We start from the raw sequence: 10,628 nt of genomic DNA on the forward strand, positions 1-10,628 counted from the left end.
AAAAAAAAAAAGAAATAAAGATTTGGTTCGAATTTAATTTTGACAAATACCTTGATTTCCATCATCATCATCATCATCATCCTTAACCGAAGCTATTTTAATTTTCTCTACATATATATCATCATCAGAAGCCGCTTCACATGCCTATATCCTTTAATCTTATTATTCTTCTTCTCGAATTCAAGAAAAAAATAAACAAATTAATTTATAGATGTATGTATGTATATGGATAGATATACAGATGTATGTATCTATATAATATAATGTATTATATATATTTACCTCCAAAAGTTTGGAATAGAAAAATAATCAAAGAATAAGAAAGAGATGAAAGAAAATGTTAGAAAATGATTTTTTTTAGATCTGATGATTATGAAACCTTATTTAGCCCCTCTCTCTCCATTATGCCTTAACCTCCCTTTTTCCCACTTTCAAAATTCAAAAGACCCGCCCAAACAACCTCTCACTCAGTACTCTCACACACCAAATACACCATAAAATACACACCATTTGATGTCATACTTCCAATGTGGAAGACTTGTTTGCTTGACAACACACAATTGTGATGTCACTTTGGAAGTCTCCTTTAGTATGAAAGGGGTGATAAGAACGAATTGCATTTTTGGTCCCAGTGTTATCACACATTTTGCAAGTTTGATATATATATGTTCAAAGGCGCGAAACGCATCCATGTCATATCACACTTGTTGGAATTTTGTCCAACAGTAACGTTCTGTCTATTTTCTACCGTTATGGCATCATGTGCCCCTCACGTGAGGGGTAATACTGTCTTTTCATATAAACGAGGACTACTTCTGCAACTAACCAAAATACATATCTCATCATCCTCTTCTTCATAAACGAGGACCAAAACTTGCAAAATGTGTGATAACACAAGGACCAAAAATGCAAAATGTGTTCAACAAACCGTTATACCGTGAAAACCGGACCAAACCGGAGTACTTGAATTGGTTTGGTCGGATTGAGTTGTTAAAAGTCTGGTATGATGTTTTAAGTTTTGAAAAACCGAGTTCCTTGGTCCGGTTACGGTTTGAGCAAAACGTAAACCGTCAAAACCGGATCGCACCAAAAGATATATATGTATATATATAATATATAATATATTTACTTCACATATTTATCAACTTTTACCGAAAATATGCTTTTTAACATTTACATATTCTAGTAGTATGTGCACAATATTATATTACCAGGTATTTTAGTTCAGATATTTATACTCCCTTATAAAGAGTATTGGATCTCTTAATTCAACACTTTTTTTCTTTTCAAAATACCCCAACTTAAACATAATACCCTTATATACCCTCCTTTCTCCATTCACTTTAATGATTACACACTCTCACCGACTTTCTATCACCTTCCGTCGCCGCCCTCCTTCTCCACCGCCTCCCTTTTATATTGTCATCACTTTCTATCCGCTGCAACGCGCGGACACTATGCTCGTATTGAAAAAGATCTTTTGGTAGACAATTATAAGATATTTTGTGAAACATTTATTTATATTATATAAATCTACTTTTACTTTCATTCTTTCCTATTTTTAATTTATCCTTTTGTTTTTTTATCTTCATTACTCGACTATTTTCCCACTCAAAGATCAAAGTTATAAGCTTCAGTCCATCATCACCTTTAATATTTCATATTTTATGAGTATAAAACACAATATAATTGTATCTTTATTAGTGCTTTTATTAATAATATTAAGATCATAGTGTTCGTGATATCTATTTGTGTAATAAAAGAAAGAAAAAATATATATATACGGAATATATGCATAAAATTATTTAGAGATAAAAATGAAAAAAAAAAGATCACGAAACCGTTGAACCGGTTAAATCGGACCGGCTTACATGGTTTTGTTTGGTCCGGTTAGACAACACACTTGGTCTAGTTTGGTTTAAAATATGTTGAAACCAAAAATCCTGGTTTGCTTTGAGATTTAGTCAAAACCGGACCACGAACACCCCTAGTTTGTAAATTAGTAATAATTTTAGTTATTTTATAACTTATATTTTAGTTTTATATTATTAAAAACGAAAAAAGTAACCAGCTATAAAATAAAAAAGAGTATTAAAACTAAGTGTTTTTTTTTCTTTTTCGAAACAACATTATGTTACAAAGTAAAAATCATCAAGCAAAATATTTGATGATATTAATAGGTACAATTACACATACAATATCTAAAGAGATGAACCCTAAATATGGCAACGGGAAAGCTCAACAAAGCTTACAAAAAATTTAGTGGGTTTTGAAACCACTCATCCCGTGAAATATGGAGCTTTCTAAATCTAGTCGTAGCCCACAAGTAGGATTGGGCCACAATAAAATCAAACAAAAAGTCCGAGCGATTCTTACTCGGAGAGAAAACTTGATCATTCCGATATTTCCAAATAGCCCAAATCATACAAAAAATGATAGCTTCAATACACATCTTCTTGGTAGACTTAATGTGAATGTCGTCAATACATTGAAAAACATCTTCTAAACTTGAAATATTAAAAGGTTGAAGATCAAGCCAGTTAAACATCAATCTCCACAATTTGCTTGCAATTATGCAATTCGAAAACAAATGAGTAGTAGTTTCTAAACCGTTCGAACACAAAGGGCATGTAACCGAAGGAATATCAATATCCTTCAAAGATAAGTTCATTCAAGAAGGAATACGATCTAAAAGCACTCTCCAAACTACAATGTTTATCTTTCTAGGCACCAGATTACTCCAACGAGTGGAAGGTCCATGAGGTAGTGTATATTGGTCAACATGTTCACAAACATCATTAACAGTAAAGTCAGAAGAGTCCGATAAATTCCAATGCCATTTATCGACACTTTCATTCCACACAACGTTATTGAGGGACAAAACTAATATCCTCCATTCACTTTCCTCCGCTCTTCCCCTAAGAGGCCATCACAACTGAGCCGAAGTTGACAATCGTTCAATCGATCAGAAACCTTGCATAACTTGTTATTTTCCAATCTATAAAGACATGGCAGTCGGTTCTGAAGGGATGCATGGCCACACCATGTATCATGCCAAAAACAAACCGTGTTCCCATTACCAATCTTAACATTAAGTGCATGCAAAGAAATGAGATTTTGACTATCCAAATCAGTAGCCAGTTTCGAGATTTGGTAGCAAATTCCTTTTGTCATGCAACCACCATTAGTCCAAGACCAGAACGAATGTGGTTTATAAATGTTATTTAATACCTTTACCCACAACGAATGAGGGGCATTCACATAAAGCCATCTCCATTTCAAAAGAAGCCCCTTATTAAGGGCATCCAAAGATCTCATCCCTAGCCCACCACGACATTTGGTAGTAATGACCTTGTCCCATTTTATCCAATGCATCTTTTTAGAGCTTAATTAAGTTAATAGTTATATTAGGCTTAATTACAGGTTCACCAATGTATTTCTATTTTTGTATATGTTTGCATTATAATTTACTTTTTCACATATATTACCTATAAGTTTATTATTAAATTTGTACATAGTTGAAGTGACCGATTTACTGATTTCACTGATCACCTAGATACCAACCATGTACAAATCAAAAAACTTTTGTAGGGAACATATATCTAAGTTTAAAAAGTTTATGATGCAACCATTAAAAATATAGATATATTTACTTTGGTGAACATTAAACCCCTACTGTATATGATAATTAAGAAAAATAAATTTAACCCTTGGTGATGCAGAAGACCCGTTACCCTACCTAACCCGATTTTTTATTAAGTTGAATTTAAGTTATCTTTTATTTAAATAAGTTATACAATATTGTTATCTTTAAATTTTATAAGTTATCTCTTTATTTTATTAGACAATTATAGATTGATTTTGTTTCCTAGTTAATAATGTTAGGGTTAATATATATAGGGATCCTTGATTATTGTAAAGTAGTTGAATATTTTTTGAGTTTAGATAAAATTTGACTTTTGTCAAGAAAACTGTGAAAGTTTATTGTTATTGATCATTGTTCTCGAGCCATTTGATTGCGTTTGTAACTCCATCACTATGTTCAAGAAAATCTGTTTTACGTGTTAACTTGTGGAGGTAATTAATACTTTATCAATCTTAAAAATGTAAGATACGCAATAAATAGACAAAAGTCGTAAATTCTTTATAAAGATTTAGAATAATATATTCTTTTGTTAATAATTAATAATAGATATATATTGCTTTGTAGTGAGTAGCTATTTTATAACTAAGAAATATTTACTCGTTTTATTTGAACTTTGAAGGAAATTTTATATACGGGTTAACATTGTACTACTGTAGCTAGTGAGTAGCCATATATTTTACTAGGTTTTTGGCCCGTGCGTTGCACGAGCTAACATAAATTTTTAGCGAATAATTTAACAAAATCTCAATATAGAAAAGAAAACTTCCATTGCAAAACAAACATAAATTTTCGTGAAATTCAAGTAAATTGTTAAGAAAACACAAAATAATTAACATTATTACAATGAAAAAATCGTGAAAATCAGGGTGGGCGATGTGCTTCCCCACTCTTTGTCACTTTTTTCTTTCTTTCCTCATCTCTCCTCACTTAAAAGAAAACAAAAAACCAAGAAAAAGATAAAACAAATAAGGTGAGAGGATGAGGAAGAAAGCAGACACCACCATCACCACTTTGCTCCCCACCCCATTGTACTAATAGGCCGGGGCGATGTTCCACACGGTCACCTGTTGGTTACTACCTTGTTCCCCTACGTACTTCGTCAACCCTCAAAGAACTAAATATTGATTATGTAAAAACATAAACTCAAATTAAATTAAGACAACATATTTCACAATGTCTTGTTATGTAACAAAACAACTAAAAGTCATAGTTGCAAACAATATACAAATCAAAAGGGAATAATTATAAGCTATATGTTTTTTATACATTTATAAACAATTTTAATAATCTCACTCTTCTATATAGTAAAGTTATTTAGAATGTTACATATTTCTGTGTGTTTACATATAATCTAATGACATTTTTTTTAGATAAGCAATCTTTTTTTATAGAACATTTAATAACTTGAATCAGATGGTAACAAAGACAATAACTACAGAAAGAACAAAAAAAAAAGTACTAATAACTATAATCTTGATTATCTACACAAATATAATATTTTACTAAAAAATATTAGAATGAAAGAAGCGAGATGTAATTGGAGCTTGCGAGCACGTTTTATAGTGAGACTCGATTAAGAAAACGTATTCATCGAATTGACTCACTTTATATTAAAATTTTTGATAATACTTATAATATTAATGATTTTTTATAGACAACATTTATTGATATATGGGTTAAATGTAGTTATAAAATTAAAAACAAATCATCTTTCGACCTGTCGAATTCTTTATCAAAATCTTTCTCATTTTACATATGATGTACTCACAACTCACGTACTTGCCTTAGATATAAATATGAATGTTGGAATCGTAGTATAGTATTAAGTTATGATATGAGATCTTAATGTTTTTATAAATTATATAAAATAGAATGACTAATGTTGTATATATTTAATAATAAATTTAACAATTATGCCATTGTTTTGATCTAAAGATTATAACTAAAAGTTTGGACTCATTTATCTGTCCTTATTTTTTCATAAAAGAATTTAAGACTGTGTTATATACATATTGTATATTGTAAATGTAGATTGATTATTTTAAAAAATCAGTCAATATCTCAAAAACTATGTAGCTAGATTACATTTACATTCTTTGTAATGCTATTCTCGTCTTAAAAAAAATAATACCAAAATCACTTAAATAGGATTCAGTTTTCCAAAAAACATACTCGATCTATCATGTCAACCTCCAATACACGAGTTTTTCAATGAATGACTACTTAGTCTTTTCGAGGAGTTGAAAACTTATCAATTAAGATCATCCTCTTCTCATTAGAAGTATCTAATGATAAAAATTAGTAGATTGCGATAAGTTGTTGATCATGATCATGTTAAAGACCTAAATAAATCAAAACCCGAATGGACGTGATATGACTTCTGATACGATCTTGATAGGTTATAAAATGTATTATAAACTAAATTATGTAAAAGAACTAATTCTTGCTATTATGTTTGTTTTATTTATACCCATGAAGCAATATTTAAATATGATGTACATAATCTGGCTCATGTATTCACTTGTTTTTAGCCAATTAGAAAATCGAAGTCGTTGGGTAGCACCGACCAACCTATAAACTTTTGTTAATTTAAAATATGTCAATAAAATATACTTGTGATGAGTTTTTATTAATAGATTTATGTCATATTAATATTAAATATTTTTGGTAAGAAATTATTACTATATATTTTTTTATACATTTATGTTAAGTGTAATTTAATTATATAAAGTATATTTTTGATATGTTTAGTAGGATTTTATATCGAATATCTATTATGTGTTGTAAAAAATAAACAAAGATCTCATTAGATCAAATGGTTTGTGCTTTATATTAAAATCTAGAGGTTGTGGGTTATAATCTTTCTTATGTTTTTTTAATTTGTTATTTATAAAAAATAAAAGTGGATGCTGATTATATGATGATTTGTCGAATTCTCGTAGATAATCAGTGTATGAGCGCCACGTAGGAAAAAAATGATGTGGCAATCTCAGAGGTATGCCACGTATGCGCTTGGAGATAGAGAATTATATATATATAGAGATAAGAGATATTTACTCATTTTGAACTTTGAAGGAATTTTTATATACGGGTTTACAATCATGTTGCAAATTGTATATTCCAAAGAGAAATGGAGTGTAGTAGATTATTATTATTATTATTATTATTATTATTATTATTATTATTATTATTATTATATAAAAACAACTTTTACTAAAACTTTAAAAAAATTTACAAGAAATTAGTGGGGAGCCGCGATACTATATGGGCCCCCACTTCTCTAGCTATAGCAAAACCAATCCTATTAAATATATGAGCAGCCGAACATGCTCCAACGTCTTAAGTCACGGGGAACTTTTGGATCCGCTTCAGGATAGTAACAACATCCTTGTCAAGTTAAAGAAGAGAATGAGAATTTCCATACTGTAAGGTTTAAGAATTTATAACATTAATTGCTTCGGGAACTTGTCAACTTGATATTAGAACAAGTAAAAGCAACGTTGCCGTTAAGTATCAATTTACTCCTCACTTTTGAAAAACTCCGTATTCCTCACTTTTATGTGTATACTATACCCGGATGATGCGGTTTTGATTTTTTTTTTTTAACATTCAAAAAGTCTTTTATTAAATAAATTTAACGAGAAGATAGAAGTACAAATAAGTACAAATCATAGAAGGAAAAAGACATAGGACTATAGATTAAAACTATTCCAATTTGACCACTCTATTTGAAGTTTTGATGATCTATTTGTGATCCATGAGAAGCTTAAGGTCTTGATTTCCTTCTTAGCAAAATGGATGCGGTGATGGTTTGGTGGTGACGAATTGTTGGTGGTGGTAGGTGTAAGTAATTGATTTAATAATTGATGTAAAGTGGTAATTGAGATATTTTAGAAGATAAGATAATGATGTAAATACATTTATTAAAGGTAAAATGGTAACTTGCATCTAACAATTTTATGAGAGGAGGTATGATAATTATTATAAGATAATATCTATAAATATATATAAAAGATAATCCTTAATTCTAAAATTAAAAAGTTTGGACCCTTAGATAAAACTTAATTTTTAATAAGAACCATTAAATCAAAATGCTGATGTCATCTACATTTTATTATTGTTTTTTAATTTAGTTTTAATCTAACAAATTTTAATATGGTTATTAATTAGTAATTTCCTACATTTTATAATTATAGAAAGTAATTAATTTGATGATATAGTTATGGAAAATAATAAAAATTTATATTATTTTTTAAAATCACTTTGTTGACTTTTTTATATCAAATTATGGGTTTATATATGTTTTATCATATAACGTAATAAATATTAATTATAGTTATAAGTAATTAATTTTACGACGTTAATATTATATGATATTTGTATAAAAGGTATCTTTGATCTGTATATGGTGTATAGAATAATAAAAAACAATTTTTTTTATAAAAATAACAACCTTACCGTTTTTCAACATATTTTATTTCATATTGATAAATTAATAAAATGACAAATGTAATATGAAGAATAGGTATGTGGATAACTAATCACTAGAATTTTTGTTCCGTTTTTTATATTTACATCACACAATTCTTTTTTTACATATATTTTAACTCATTTAATTATATGTAGACAAATATAACATTATTATTTTTAATACGATTTATTTACAATTAAAACAATAGTTATCCTAACATTTTAAAGCCTTCTACAATTTAAAGCTATTTTTAAAAATTGCCACATAGGTCTTTATCCTATGTGGCATCTCTATATTTTTTTTACAATATATAAATCTAAAAAATTATATTATCTAACACTATTAAATTAAATAAAAATAAAATCTATATATAAACAAAATCTTACAAAAATAAAAGTAAAAAAATCATATTCTATATCATAATAGAAACTGTATGAATTAAAAATCTATTTTTAAAATTAGAAAATATTTGGTTTTCAAATTATTTATTTCTTAGTTTTACTATCCAATATAACCAATATTATATATCACATGGTAATATAGTTTTTTATCCTTTTCGTGGTGGTGATTTTACGTTTTATAAAAACTATTATCAATTACTAGGTGAATTCAACGTAATTTGAATCATAGGTTTCTTCTTTGTAATCTAATTATAATTTGAATTTGGTTTCTAACTATATCTAATTAAAGATTTTCAACTTTTATAAATTTTATTATTTGATGAAGTAAGTTTTATGAAACTATTTTCTTTGAAAGAGTGTGATGAAATTCTAATAAGTCACATATCACTTTGCAAAAAATAAAAGATCGTTATGATTTTACATTATATTTACATTTTAATTTCATTTTATGTTCATTAGTATTGCATGAAGTATAATATGCGATAGTTAATATGAATATTTGATAACGTATATTTTTATATAAATGCAAAGATTTTCATAAATAATAAGAGTTATATTTTGAATTTATCTATTTCAATAAATGTAATATAGATTTATATGTACATGCCTAAATAATGTATAGTTGTTAAAAGTTATTATAAATATTCATATAACTAAAACAACATTTTTAAATAACTGCACATCGTACGGGTAAAAGACCTAGTTATTAGTTATATATGTTTATCTGCGTATTACGCGTGATATAATCTAGTATAGATACTCTAATATTCAAAAAGTAAAAAATAAATAAAAACAATATATAACTGGTATTACAATACTCCACATTACTACATTTGATAGGGTTTTCTTTTCTTATTTTTGGTTCCGCCAAAACTCGGGACCTTCATGTCTAACCCAACTTTAGACAAATAAACAAATTGAAGGAGGTTCGATCATAGACCTCTATAAAAACAAAACCCCTTCACCAATTATCACCTAGGTAGATAGATTACACCAGATAGGCTTTTTCACTAGTAGTGTAATTTCCAGTTTCTCTAGCTACTACTTTCTAAAAAGGGTGCGATTTGATATTCGTAATTCATAATTTACAAGTTTTTTATTTATCTTAACAAGTTATAAAAAGGGTGTGATTAGACACAAGTTTTTTAAAGAAAATAGGTTATTTAAGAACCTTTAAACAAAAGAACGCAATAAAAAAAAAATGTATGTTGAGAATGATTTTCGCCTTTTTTTTTTTAGATTTTCAAAATAACTCACTCTTATAATATAACTTATTGTGCATTGTGTGTATAATTAATTATGTGATCTTAATTTTATCTTAATCTTATCTTAATCTTAATATACACTAAAATACAGTTGAACTAATAACTTATTGACCAATCACATCACTCGATTTCATCAAATTGACTATCGCTTATGCCATTATTTAGTTTAATTATAAATTAAAATTCCTAATAATCATCACCCAAATATGTTATTATAATAGTATTTATATTAGAAAAAATCATATGATGAGCCAAATTTGATTGCTATTATACCAAAGTAGCCAAGTTTTTTTTTTGAATTTTCACAAAATACTCAACAAAATCGCAATAAACCGACAAAATCGCAATAAGAATATCAAAAGCGGAATAAGATTATGCATAATCGCACCAAGCTACTAAGAATCGCAACGAGATTATGAGAATCTCTATGCAATTCTGATAATCTCGTAGAGATTCTGCAGGCATTATCTTATTGCGATTTTGATGTTATCATTGCAATTTTGAAGTTCTCATTGTGATTTTGTCAGTTTATTACGATTTTGTTGGCTATTTTGTGAAAATCCAAAAAAACTTGGCTAATTTAGTATAATTGCAACGAAATTTGACTAATCACGTAATTTCTTTTTATACTAATATTTGTAGAAAATGTCTCACTAAGTTACACTTTTGTATTTTTCATCAATAATTTACACTTTAGCCATAAATATGTAACATTTGTGAAATTTGACTTTAATTGACCCATTAATTGTACGTACGTTTGATCAAGTAATATTAATAAATGGTATGGAATCGAGTTATTTGTGATTTGATTGTGTTCGAGGTGTTTATGTGATGTGATGATCGTT

This window comes from Erigeron canadensis, chromosome 8 (assembly GCF_010389155.1).
Source record: "Erigeron canadensis isolate Cc75 chromosome 8, C_canadensis_v1, whole genome shotgun sequence".
Lineage (NCBI taxonomy): Eukaryota > Viridiplantae > Streptophyta > Magnoliopsida > Asterales > Asteraceae > Erigeron > Erigeron canadensis.